The sequence below is a fragment of the Cuculus canorus genome, chromosome 1 (genome assembly GCF_017976375.1).
Source record: "Cuculus canorus isolate bCucCan1 chromosome 1, bCucCan1.pri, whole genome shotgun sequence".
Classification (NCBI taxonomy): domain Eukaryota; kingdom Metazoa; phylum Chordata; class Aves; order Cuculiformes; family Cuculidae; genus Cuculus; species Cuculus canorus.
The window spans coordinates 105558696-105573001 of record NC_071401.1 but is presented as its reverse complement, the minus strand read 5'-3'; the positions used below and the strand labels follow the sequence as shown (position 1 = coordinate 105573001).

General features: G+C 35.4%; 1 long non-coding RNA gene across 3 annotated transcripts in view; it reads left to right on the top strand.

Moving 5' to 3' along the window:
- LOC128851003 (uncharacterized) overlaps positions 1–14306 on the top strand; it is a 110310-nt gene that overhangs the window by 46137 nt on the left and 49867 nt on the right. For all 3 annotated transcript variants that reach the window (XR_008448284.1, XR_008448283.1, XR_008448282.1), the window contains exon 2: positions 14125–14197. This is a non-coding gene — a long non-coding RNA (uncharacterized LOC128851003). The remainder of the gene's footprint in view (positions 1–14124; positions 14198–14306) is intronic.

Here is a 14306-nt window from a genome sequence, read left to right as displayed (position 1 = left end):
TTAGAAATTTCCATGAGAATATGCCCTGACAGTGAGAGCCATAGCTATGCCCCAGCATACACTTTCACACAGGAAGGGCTGAAAAGCTTTCTGGGAATCACTAAGCATGCTAACTGATTATTTAAATCTTTTCCTTTCTGCATTAAGTTTTCAAGGTGAACATATGTCTCTAAGCATACCTAGCTCTTTTAGCCACTAGTGATTTGAAGCCATTTTCCCACTAATATTATCTTGATTGATACACACTTAGAGCTTTTCTCACATAGAACTTTAATGACATTTTCTCTGCTACTCATACTTGTCATACTTAAACAGTAGGAAGTCCATGGTTTATTCCCTCCAAGATACCAGCCTTTCTATCATTTTTTTCTGTGTAGATCTGAAAAGTCTCTATCACGCTGTCTGATATTTTAATAGAGACCTGTTTCTTCTAGTTGATTAATTTTGCTATCCTTTCAAGATGTTAAATGCTACTGAGTTCCAATGTAACTTGACAGTATCTATATATTTAAAAGTGGTTAGAGTTCCACTTACTCCTTGACATCTGGTATCCTAATTTTATCTTCTTGCATAGAACTATTTATATGAGTAAAGTTTTCATAGATGAGAATTTCTGAGACTGAATCCTTTGGGAACCGGCAGCTGTGGAGGTAATTCTGTGAGGAGAGATGGGCAGCTAGAAGAACTGACAGACTGAACTGGCTGAGCACTGCTGAACGCAGCAGACAAAACTGAACATTTCAATTGAGGTCAGAATGAATTGTCTGGAAAGGGATAGAGAAATTTATTTTGAAACCAACTGATTAAGAAAAGGAGAAGAGGTTTTGTTAAGGGTCCTTTATTTAGTAAATCTGGAGTGTGGCCTAGCAGAAATTCCTGTGAGAGAGTCTGACAGCTTTATTTAGCATTTCATAATTGGAAAGAAATAACTGACTTTGGCTGAACAGCAATTTATTGGCTATGGTATATAAACTTCTGCAGAATTTTTTTTTTTTTGTCTTGGTTTTGCATGGGGATGGTACACCAACAGAAAAGAATCATCATAAACTTGAGAGCCTGGTATTTCATGTAGTCCTCAAGTGAATCTAAATAAAGCAAACCAATATATCTATTTCGCTGACTGAAGATTAGCTCATTTTACTATTTGTTCTTCTGGAGAGCTGTACTTTGCCATTTCTGATGGTTTTCCTGATGTTTTATTTCCTGCCAGCACTACTTAGCCAAATTTATATCATTGTGTGGCCTGTATTGTACGTAAGTTGTCTACTTGTGTAATTCTATGCATGTATATATCCTTAAAAGTAAATCAAAAGCTGCTGCCTAACTTGTTTGAGGCTGAGAGGTTAAAGGTAACAGTCTGTAATGTTTATAATGCCAAAAGGTGCTCTGCAATATGAGAAGGAGGAGACAGGCGACGGTATATTTCTTTCATTATTATTCAGGCATAACCAAAAGGTGCCCGACTATTCTCCGAAGATGAGTATTTAGATATGTTCAGTTTAAGTATTTCTGTTTTCAGCCATTTTGGCACATCATTCATTTTGATCTTATATAGTTTTCAACAAAGTAAAGGATTCCTGAAACTAACTCGAAGTATTTAGATTTTACTTTGCAGGACCCACAGTTTAAATCCCATACGCATGAATTTCAAAGTTTAACTCAAAGGTCTGCGTACATTCAGTCTGAATCCTGCTTCAGTCCTTTACAGAAGTGAAATTAGTGTTCAGATCCAAGTAAGGAAAGTAAGATCCATCTGCAGTTCAGATGCGTTTGCTCTGTTTGGAACCTTTATTTCTTAACGTCCAGATTTTATCACACCAACTTCCAATTCCCATAGGCTACCTAACTGGTATTCAATAAATTGTTTCCACAGAAATACATAATTAGTACCTAAGCGACACATTTATACTGACCAAGGTATCTGTTGAAATATGTTATCGTGATGACAAATTTATGTCAGGCCAGAGAACTTTGTGAGACAAGATTACATATTTTATAGAGTTTTCGAGAGTGACCATAGATGCATTTCATGACATTGTATATTTGTTTGCTTTATTTTTTTTATGAGGAGAAAAAAACTCTGGGATTTCAGGCACAAGCTATAGAACAAAGACTGGAGGAATCTTTATCTGAGTCAAGTAATTCTGTTGCTAAGCTCTTACCCTCAGGAGCTAGCCAAAGTTAGAGAGGGGTTCCTGAGACCCAGTCTAAGAGAGAACACTGATATGTTAGTTAATTTTTTATTTAGAAAATTAGTTGTACTGCTATGGAGAAAGATCCCCATTTATGCTTTCTTCCAATACTAAAAAAAAAAAAAAAAAAAGAAAATATGTGATACATGTTTCTGGAGACCTATTTTACAGTAGCTGTTGCCAAACCACATAACTAATAAAAAAGCAAAGGAAACAAACCATCCTGCTAATGAAAAACTATTCAACAAAATGTCATCAAAATGATTTTTCAGCAACAATGAATTTTGTAATAATATGTCCAAAGGCATAAATTGTACTTTCAACATCTACAAATTATTAGGAAATTCTTATTTCTGTTGTGGGTTCAGTGTTCTGACTTCTGTCACTTCCATTTGATTGCTGTTGTTTTGTTAAAAAAAAAAAAAAAAAAACTTTAAGAAAATCATGAGCTAACTTATGAGCTAACAGAAGCTAGATGTCTGTGCATTCACTCCAGTGGGACATTGGCAGTGTTGCTATGACAGAAAATATTTGAAAGAAATTAAAGAAACCTTAAACAGAAAAGCATTTTACCAGCTGGGTTTTGAAGTTTGCTTCTTCTGCCCTTCATGGATTTTCCAGTCATTGTATTCGCAACATTTTTTTGTTTAATGTTGTCCATAGGTGTTAAGCAGTTCTCCTTCACGCCCTCTACATTCTCTTCCAGTGAATATTTGGCTTCAAACCAAGCCTCGTCTCCAGTGGTAAATAGCCCTGTGTAATTGCCCAAGGATACTCTGGTTTTTTCCTTCTTTCTCTTCTGTCCAAAGAAGAGAAAGAAGGAAAATTTAGTCCTTCTTCTCACTGTTGCCTATGGCAGCACATTCCTGCCCTTGTGATCTTCATTCCAGGAAAAGAGTCCCAGTATGATGCCCTTCTTCAAAGCACCAAATTGATTTGTAGAAATTGAAATTTCTGGTTTTATGTTTCTAAAAGGATAGGTGTTTTGCATAATCACAGTTTAGTTTGGGCAGAGCTTATATTAGGAAAGCAAAATCTAAATGTCTTTTTTTCAGTTGCTAGGGGACAGTATTTTTTTAATAGCACAGGTAAAGTTTAAAGTCACAATGTTGCACATTGTAAGGAATAATTTTGTTAATTAAAATTAAATTCATAGGTACTCAATAGTTTGTGAAAAATTATAGAATCATGGTAAATGCATAAAACACACCTACTAGGTTAGTAAGTCACAATGACAAGTGTAATTCTTTGCTATATGTTTTAGTGCTGTTATAGTAATTCTCTTTGAAAAATAAATTTTTACAATTAAATAAAACTCTGTTGAGAGTATTTTGTAAAACTTTGGTGTGCTACCGAGTACTGCATTTGTTCTTTATGTTATAGTGTGAGTGCTGTTTCCTGAGTTTGGTCAATCTGCCATGGGAAGTTCACTGTACAGGAGAGTGGAAGAGGAAGAAGGTGTGTAGCTTGATATGTGCATGAAAGTAGCTGGTTGCAGCTAAGGATTATCTTCACAAAAGAGCTTAGAGAGAAGTGTATAATGGGCAAGAATGCAAAGAGAGCATTTGGAAGAGAATACAGTCATATGCACATCCCTCAGACCATATCCCTGTTTGAGGAAATAGCTGATGGACCTGCTTTTTACATGCCCTTTCCATCCATGTTAGTTCTTCAGTAGTGTCTACATATGTCCGTATTAAACTGCAGCCTCATTCTGCTGGCTCCAGATGAGCTTCTGAACAGCTTTTCTTTGTAAATCCTGACGTTGCAAAGAAGAGTGTATGCTCGAACTGGTTGGAGGTATGAACCTTAGACATTTTGATGTAGCTGTTAGCCCATTGAAACAGATCTCAAGCATTACACAAGGATCTAGAAAGGGGAGAGAAAGAACTGGGGATGAAGAACAGCAAAAAAAAAGAGGTAAAATAGCTTGCTTATATCATGCAGGCTATGTCTTCATTGCTATTGAAAAATAACGGCACAATTAAACGCAAAAGTAACAGCAACTCATATAAGCATGCCTGAATAATCTTCAGGCTAGTGACCTGTGAGAATTTTGCCTCTGTTTCCCTAATATTCCTTTAAAAAGAGAACAAAACAACTCTCTTCAGCTTTTCATAAAAAGAATTCTAGTACAATCTGATGGATATTATAGGAATCAAATAATATTTTTTTGGGGGGGACTGCAATTATAAAATATCATTGTATCTCCAAGCATAACTTTATCTGACATCAAGCAGCTTTGAGCAGAAGCAGCACAATCTGTAAAGATAGGTTCGACACCAGAAAGAGAGTAAACAAACAGAACAGTATCAGAACACAGTGGTTCATACATCTGTGTCATCCTATCATATTTCTATCAAAACTAAAAGAGCTAAAATAGAAAAAAGCCAAAGAAAGACAACTCTTATGAAAAATAAGAGGAGCAATTATAAAGCAGGCTGCTAAAATGAAGCATTCTTTAAAATAAACTACAAGACAGAGGGCAGAAGAGATGTGATGAACAGGCTTTTAAGGAACAGAGAAGGAATTACAAATGTGCAGTGTTTTGCCCTGAACAAATTAATTTGTCAGGAGCTTGAATAGGTCTTGTGTATGGTGGGCTTTTTTTATTGAAAGAAGGTTGTTTTCAGAGAATACACTATGTGTGCATAACAAGTCATCTAAATCAATGTTGTACATTGTCTTTAGGCAATTTTTTTCTCTGCTATTTGTCAAAGGTAAGAAGCAAATTCCATGCAGTTTTGAACTGTTATTTTGTTGTAATTATCCCTCCCTTTTAAAAAGATACTGTGATTTATGATGCAAAATGAGTGCTTCAGGGTTACTTTCTGGCGTTCATTATGTCAAAGAGAGAAACAATTAAAACCCAGGTACATAGGAGACTGGTAGGTACAAGAATGTGCAGTGCAGCCTGAAATGAATTTGGATACCAAGGATTTATAAATGCAGTTTTTGCACTTGACAGTAACATTAGATCTACTGACTGCTATCCGAGTACAATGTATGCCTATACTAAAATTTAATTTTAACCTTTGTAAACATTGTAAGAACAGTCTTGTAACAAAATATGTGTGTGTGTGTGTGAGCACATGTTCACATGTGTGTGCTCTTTGCTCCACCAACTAGCAATGTGTCAAACTTTTAGGATACAAGAAAGGCTAATAGTACACTGCAAAGCTTGGGTCAGGGGGACAGTGTTAATAACGTGGTTCAGACGTGAAAAAATGCACAGCAATAAGAAATATCTTAAAAGTAGGAACTAGATCTGTTCCTAGGGTCATGTTTTCTGAGTTCCTCTGTTTGAAAGGAACTAGCTGTGTGATTTCCTTTAGTATCTGTCAAGAATTTTTACAGGTTCTGGATTACAGCTACAGCAAATACCACTGGAAATACTGTAAACATACCTGTCATCAACATCCTAACCTATAATATCTAGAACAGCTTGCTTTTCCCACTTGGCCTACCCTTCCTGTCTTTCCTGGTACATGACACCATTGTACAGGTACAGTCTTACAAAAATAAGGGAGACCATAGACTTCCTTTTATTGTTTTTACTTGAATGTTGGATTGTTCATCAACTTGGAGCTTAAGGAAATTAGCTGTATGACAGTAATCTTTATAAAAAAACTCAGTACTTTATTTCAGAAAGAGAAAAACAAAAGTTTTTTCTACAGAGAAAAGAATAATGAATAGTTTGAAAACTATTTTTTTTGATGAGACTAGACTGCCATTCATAAGGTAGCACGGCTTTCTTTCTATTGTTAGAACTTGTCACATACTATTTATGTGTTTAGAATTAATGTTTATTCAAGATCTTAACCAGAGTATATAAGGCAATATACTGATAAATGCAGTAACTTTTGACATTACAGCAATTCTAAAATTTCTTATTTTCCTATGCTATTTAAGCTATTTAAAGTGACCAGGCTTACTTTACAAGTAGTTTGTTGAGCACATTCTCTATAGCATTATCAGCCATACAGGTGGATGACATACGGATGGTTATTTAACCCTATTACCCTATTCTCTACTCTTCACTGAAGCTGTAATTGTTTTAAATTACTAAAAATTCTGTAACTAATAATCCAATATTGTCAGTCCCTATGAAATGTGGCCAGATGTGTCTATTAGTTAAATTTTGGTTCATATTCCTCTCTTGCCCAGCACCCTGCTTTGAGCAACAGTTAATGGTTTTTTACAAATAAGTTCTTCATTCAAGAGACAATGTCTTGGTATCTATTTCTTTTCTGCACTACTTCATCCTTGTGTGTAACTGTCTAAAACTTAGCCAGCACTTCAAGATTAATTTACCTTTCCATATTATTTTCTGAAGAAAGATAGATTTTGCTTTAAGTTGCTTCTTGCATCTTGCTCTTTTCATAGCCTATTTCACTTAGACTTCAACTTGACGCCTTGTCTTTCTTCCAAGATCTTGCTTTGTGCCATAGATCAGAAACGTCCATCTTCCCATGGGAGCTAGTTCCCGATTGAAAAAGGCTTCCTACAGATTTGCATCACTTTATTTAATATATGGTTCAAGAAAACAAATTATAAAGAATTCTAACCGGTACTCAATTCTATTTTCTTTGATAAGAAATGCATCTCTTCTTTCATACACATACTTGAATTCTAAAGTATACCATCTTACACCACTAAAAATTTCCGAGGAAAATAGTCCTTGGAGTCCCGTCATAACAAAAATTCCTTTCAACTAAAGACTTGCTAGTCAAAGCTCAAAGAGTATGAAACCATAGAAGCCCTTAAGACTGAAAGACAGAGGTAGGTTTTAATTATTTGGAAATAATTTTAATTTTTTCATGGGTGGAGATATACATGATAATTCAAGTAGAAAATGAATGTTGAAATTCAACAATATTTATACAATGATGTAAACTGAGCTTGGGTGTTGTTTTCCAATACACGATTGTATATACATACATAGATACAAAACTGTCCAGAGAAATGAGATTTCCCTCCCAGTTTTTGTGCTCATGAGTCCTATCTGCATGTAGTTCCCTCACTTTTCCTATCTGATAAGAAATTCCAGTTCAAGTGGGTAATGTTTTATTGTGTATCACAAATGGGAGTCAAAAAAAAAAAAAGTAAAAGTACGAATCACTGAAATATTTACTTTGTCAGTATGAATAACATCTATACTTGCTATTTCAATCTTTCAATCAGCATTTGACCCACATTTTCTCCATTATTTCTACTGATTATGAGTTATTATTTAAGCTCTAAACTCAAAAGCCTATTATGTTTTTTGACCTTGTTCATTCATGTATTTTTAATATCAAGGTCTTGCACTTACCTGTGCTCTCATAAATTAAACTGGATTTCATTATTGTCAGATAGTCTTTTGACAGGAATAAAATAATCCATAATGAAAAAGGCAAACTATTTGCACGAAAGACACTGGTTTACCACCTTTACATTTAGATACCGTCCTATGAATTTGTTGCAGATTTTCTTGTAACATGAAAATGTGTTATTTCTACAGAAAAGAAAATGTTCTAGTAAAAATATAATATAGACAGGTAACCCTCAAAATGCAGGATCAGGTCTATGCTATTGGAACTAAGTCTTCCTGCTATATTATTTCTGGACGTGGAAGTACATCTCCAAAGAGCAGATATCAGATTAGGAGTTAGTTATGTTAAAAACTGTAGCTACTGTATCAACTGGAATATTCTAGATTGTCATGGAGTTGTAGGGCAGGAAGGCAAAAGGAAAAAGAGAATAAGCATGGGAAGTTGTCTAAACTGTTCTTTAAGGATGAAAGAAATGTTCATACACTTCATCCTTGAGAAAGTCTGGGGTAGATGGCTGCTGCTGTGGGAGAAGTGTCAGAAGAAAGATCAGGTCGACAAGGGAAATTTCAGGTGTACAAATCCAGAGGTTTTCAGACAGGACTATATTCAGTGCATCTCCTCCAGCTATCCTGTGGTTCGGATATTAGGATACCAGCCTGGTCACTTGTTTGAGCTATCCCAGGCAGAGCTAGTGGGAGCCCAAGTCCTCTTTCATTCTGTCATAGAGTATGTGAGGAGCCCCACGAACTCATTCACCTTCCTCTCCTCCCTGCCTTCAAGCCTCTGAAATGGGAAACACCTAATAAACATTAAGTAAAGAGATCTGCAAATTGGTTTTACTACCAAACAAAAATTCTGTATAAGGTTTATATCACTAGTTTCACTACTTGATATACAAAGGAAGTTTGCGTAGTTGATGGTTTCTCAGGACACCTGATAGTTGTTCTGCTTTACTTGAAATGTGCAAGCGATCTACTCATAAAGGTTTATCTCTGAAAAAAATCATCCATTCTTTTTTTGGAGTTACATAGAACAGCTTTGTAATATTCATGTGAATGATTGAAAGCCATTTTTGAGCATGCTAATGTAATTTCATACATTAAATTGTCTCTTAATAGCAGTAAAATTGTGTTTTCTGTCATCCAGGCTTTATACATTTGCTTTAATAATTATAAAAGCAGGCCATTTTCTAGGTAATTGCAAACATTGGCAGTTCACATTTAAGTTTATGCGTAAGGATATTATAGGTACTGTAAATTTTATGCTTTATGAAAGATGCAAGATCAGTCTGATATGTATCTTTTATGTATAGCCATTGACTGATGTGCCAGAGACTAATAAATTTTGTCTAAAGAGTTTCACTGCAATCTGATTCTCATTCATTTGCATATAACTTCATTTATAGCAGTGTAGGAGTGAACTATTTCTCAGTACCATTAAACTGACCTAAATCTGACATGGAGAGATTAACTCTGGGAGGTGACAAAGCAAAGGTACTTAAATGCCACTGATGGTATTGTGAAGACTCACACGTGGTGCGACTGGTTTGGTAGGAAATACAACACTCTCCAAAGATTAAGGTATAATTTGGGGATTATAAAATCAAGGAATAATTTTAATCTTAGTCTCTGAATGCTGATGTTTTTTTCCAGCAGTAAAGAGGTGTTATGGTATGATTTATGAAGAACTAAGATGCTACAGTAATGATCAAATCAGAAAAATCCAGAGGGAAATTAATATTTCTGATTTCAGAGAAGGATAGGATAGAGAGCAGTAAATAAATCCTAGAGACGTATATTGGTCACAATGATAAAAGAGATCTTGAATAGTTGCTCATTATGTGAACAGTATAACAAAGAGAACTCATGGGGGGGGAAAAACAAACTATGAAAATACAACTGTTATATAATTCATGCTAAAATAACTGACATTTTTACCACAAGTTTTAATATTATTGTTTTCTAACTTTTAAACCTTCCATCCTATAACTGTAATAATGTTTTGAAATGGGTTTCATCGCAACTTTCTGTGGTTTAGGGAAAAAAAACCCACCTGGAAAAAACATCTTTCAGACTTCTATTTTAGGTCAGTTTGCCTAGACTTCCTCCTGTACTCAACAGAGGCACAGAGACAGCAAATGAGAGAATCATCTAGAAGACAATTTAGAGTGTTTATACTAGGCATAGGGCATTTTAGCAGCCAAAATCTCATGCATCTCAGTACTGAAAGTGTTTTAACTGTACATTTATAGAAGGATTACTTGTTTTAGCAGGTTTCCTTTTCACTAGAAACAGCTCAGCAATATCTGCCATGTTCCAAAATGTTTGTTGATACACAGAACCTCCACAAAGGATAGCAATAATAATATAATAATACATTATATATTAATAAAATAATATGTAGGTTATTATCTGTATCGTGAGAAAAAAGTAAAAGTTGCTTAAAAAGCAATGGAAACTAAATCATTTCAATAACAAGAAGGTCTTCATAACTTACTAATAGCTCATGCTGTAAATACTGCCTTTAAGAAATATAAGAAGAATGACAAATCATTAAATTGTCATTTGAGCACCAGTATCCTTTAGGATAGGTCCATATCTTTGCGAAGAAACTACTAAAACTAAAATATACTTTGTGAGAAGCCTTTGTAATACTGTATGCAGAGTGTCAATGATGAACAAACATAAGGACCATGGATATGAAGGCTTCTTCTAAAGCCATGGTGTACAGACTTTTCTTAAGAGAGTGTTCATTTAATTGAATGAAATAGCTATATGAAGTCCAACAGAAAAGACCTGAGTCTAACCCTATAGCTCAGGAACCAAGACTGAGAGGAGAGAGACAAAGATATTGTTACAGAACATGTTCTAACCTGTCACAGTGAAACAAGTCTCAACTTGACTGCTTCACTCACTATGAGTGCACGTGTCTTCAAATACAGATGTTTTCTTATCCTTGGTTGGACAATGTCAGTGTACATCAGTCCACCACACTTTGTTTGTGAAGAAGTTTTTAGCTAAAACAAACATCACTGTGCTTGAGCGGTCACCCTATTCACTAGATCTTGTTGCCTGAGATTTCTACATCTTCCCAGATGATTGTGCTCAAAGGAACCCATTTTTTGTTGTCAGAAGATGTGAAAGCAAAAAAGGCAGAAATACTCAATAGACTTTCAGAGTCTGCAGACTTGCTCTGATGTTGGCAGCATCATATGCAGCTGTGTGTCAACTCAGAAAGGAATTATTTTGAAGGTGATGGTAGTTGATTTTCTTAATTTCTTAAGTTAAAAGAGTCACAGCACAGTCTTTCTGTTGAACCTGTGTATCCTAAACCTCCTTGTCTGGATCACATTTTCAAAGGTGAATATATGGTCACATATTTCTAATGGTCACTATCGCAGAGAGAGTTACATGCTAATGTTAGCAATTGTATACCCAATTGTGTCAGACAGCAAATTTGCCACTCTACTATTCTCCCATCTCCTTATTTAACTACTATTTGTTTTCAAGGCATCTCATTTAATCACAATGGGCTTCAAGACATAGCTGGATTTCTAACTATTGACAAACATCCTATACGTATTTTCTACTTTCATTTGGTTAGGTTTTCTTCTTTTCTTTCTTTTTCCTTCCAATCCTTATGTAGAATGTTATTAAATTTGGATAATTCAGTTGTTAATTTTAAGTATAAAAGTTTAAAATAAGGCCTCTGTTTGTTCTTATTGAATGTTATCAGGCTATGACTAGGCAAGGTTTGGACAACTACTGTAATTTCAGTCTAAGGATCAATTCAGCTTTTTCCATTGTCATGGTGACCACAAGGTTAATTAACCTTAATGCAATAGTTTTATGTAAGGAAACTATTTTAATTATCTGAAATAGCTATTCATACTCATGCCACTGCAGTCTCATTTGTAACATCATGTGTTTCTATTCAGATAGCTGCTGAATGCTTAGCTCATCCTCTTTGCAAGCTTATTTTGATCTGTAACAAACAGCCACTATTCACCTTGCTAGGCTGTGTACTGATTTGCATATGTTCATGACTCTTCAGTTCTGAATGAGAGACAACCACATTCATTAGAAGCACCATTCCCTCTGCCCTGTCCTTCCCAAACACATTGTGACCAGTAAATATTTTTTTTTGCACATTCTGACAGTACAGCCCTTCTCACTGGCTCTCAGGATAGCAAATTAGACCGGATTGCCTCTCTATGAGGAGAACTTCCAGTTCCTCTTGCTTATTACACGGGAGTTTAACACCAATGAATAAACAATTAATTTTCTTGTTCTTTTTCACCTCTATAAATATATATGTATTACTTTGAGTCTGACACATATTTGTCTTCATTCCTGCTGGCACTGTTAGTAGGTGATGTATAAGAAGAAAAAAAAGAACTGTAAGAGAGAAACCATCAAGTGCAACTTGTATTTAACAAAGCATAAATTGTGGCAAGATTAGACCATATGATTATTTTAATGAATCTGAAAGACAAACTTATGAGAATAAATCCTCTTGCTGTGCCTTTTTTCTAGGCCTGCATTTTCCTTGTAGGCTGAAGAACAGCAAAGAAATAAGGTGGTCGTCTATTTACCAGGTTTACAAAAGAAGCTATTACAACTCCTTAGGCTCATAGTTCCTTGGCGTATTGGTACTACGTGATTAGTGACACTGTGGCTAGTATAAATGCACTACACAGAGCCTGTCACATAATAAAATCTGGCCCAAGGCTCGGAAACCATTGAGCCATCTTTATTTCTTGTTGGAGAAGTATGTTACAGGCAGAATTTAATGTAATTTGTCTTGACTCTGCCCCTAGTTTTTGCTCTAGTAGTTTCTGTGCACTGGAAAGCAGTCGTGATTACAATGAAGGAGTGCGTAAGGAGGCAGCACCTCCTCTAGTACCAAATGAGAAACGACCTGAAGACGCAAGGAAACATCAGGGATATGGAGGAACTCAGAAAAGAAAAAAAAAAAAAGAACCAAAACGAAAAAAATGAGCTGGTATCATTTCCCAGACTAGAAAAAAATCTTCAGTTAACATACTGTTTATAAACAGAACACTAGTTTATTACAGAAATACATGCTTGAAAGGTGACTAGGAAAGTGTTGTCTCCAATTTACACCCTGGACAGAGAGAGGTGGCGATAGTTGTCAGAGATCACACAGTGTGTGTGACAGAAGAAGTAGTCTTGCCTTTCTTTGATAGACTATCATAAGCTGTTAAGAAAAGTGAATCCCAATAATTCAGCCATCTGATGGAAAAGTATACCAGAAATCTTTACTTTAAACAAGATAGCTCAGCTCAAATATCACACATTGAATACTTGCAGTGAAGTGATCTGAAATGAGATGCAGACCAGAATTGTTAATAGGAATTATTCAGCAAGTGTATCTGTGAGACTCATAAATAACTCACAAACAGGAAGCAGGGAGTGAAATTAACCAAATCAGCAATTCATCATGAATTATTTGCTCACTTTTAAAGGAGAATAACAAGGACTAGAGTTACCCCTATCTCAACAGTAAGGCGAAGTGTGATCAATCAATGCAGACAGCCTGAAGGACCGGAGTTGTAACAAAAGCAGACCCTTGTTGGAGAGATATTCCAACCTGGTTTCCTTGTTTGGGACATAGAGAATACCAAGAAAAGTAGAGGAGGAAGAAAGCAAAATGGGAAATGTGAAAACAAGCAAATAAACAAATAAAACTCAACCCCCTCAAATTATTTTCAAAGATTAAGGAGTTTTCTATTGAGATTTTTTTCCCCTGACATTTTACCTTAGTGTTCTTTCATTGTGTGAACTCCAAAAGGGAATGTTCAGCCTGAATATGGTCTAAATATCAGAAAGGGTCTTACTTTTTAAACAGCCGGAGCTAATTTCCTTCAAAATAAATGTTGGGAAAGGAGATGATGTTTGCTGTTCTGGCAAGTCCTACAAATGTGATAATTTTTTTTTTTCTGCTATCCAGTCTACGTCCATTATCTTTGCCTAACAGTTCTCAGCCTATCTGTACAAATCATTGTGTTACCCACTTTTTCCTGTTCGTCTCCAGTCAGTTGATTTGGATGCTAACACTATGCGTGCTGCATTGTCCCATTCACTGGTGACCTATGATTCTGAGGCTTAAGCAAGCTACCAAGTAATACAGAAGTCTGTTGCCCATGTTATGAACATTTAAAAAATAAATAAATACTAGAAGTTGATGGTGGCCATTTATTTTTTTCTAATCTTACCTCTATATTAACATAATTAAAAATATTTTCTTCAGTTACAGCCAACAGTCTGAAAGGGACTCCAATCTTGACATAAAGTCAGCAAAAGATGGAGGGTTCCCTACTAATTTTCATCAGTTTTTACCTTTCCAGCTAAAATATGTACTGTGTTTTCAGTTTCAGCTTTTAGTCGTCAATTCTTTCTCTACTTTTTTTCCCCAACAGATTAAAGAATCCTTTGTTCCCTGGCGATTTTTTTCCATATGCATGTGGTTATAAACCATTATCAAATCACCTTTCAATCTCCTTTTTTATAAGCTTAACAAAATGAATGCTTTAAATTTCTCACTGTAAGTCATTAAGTCTCCAGGCACTAAATCATTTTTATTACTTTTTTTAGCACTCTTGCCAACATCCTTTAAAAATATGGAGACCAGAACAGCAGAAAGTATTGGAATAACAATCACACAGAGGTAAGCTCACCTCCCTCTATTTCTGTGTTTATATACCCATGATGGCATTAACTCTTTTCCCACAGTACCACATTAAGCGTTTTGGGAGTCATATATCTACTGTGACCCC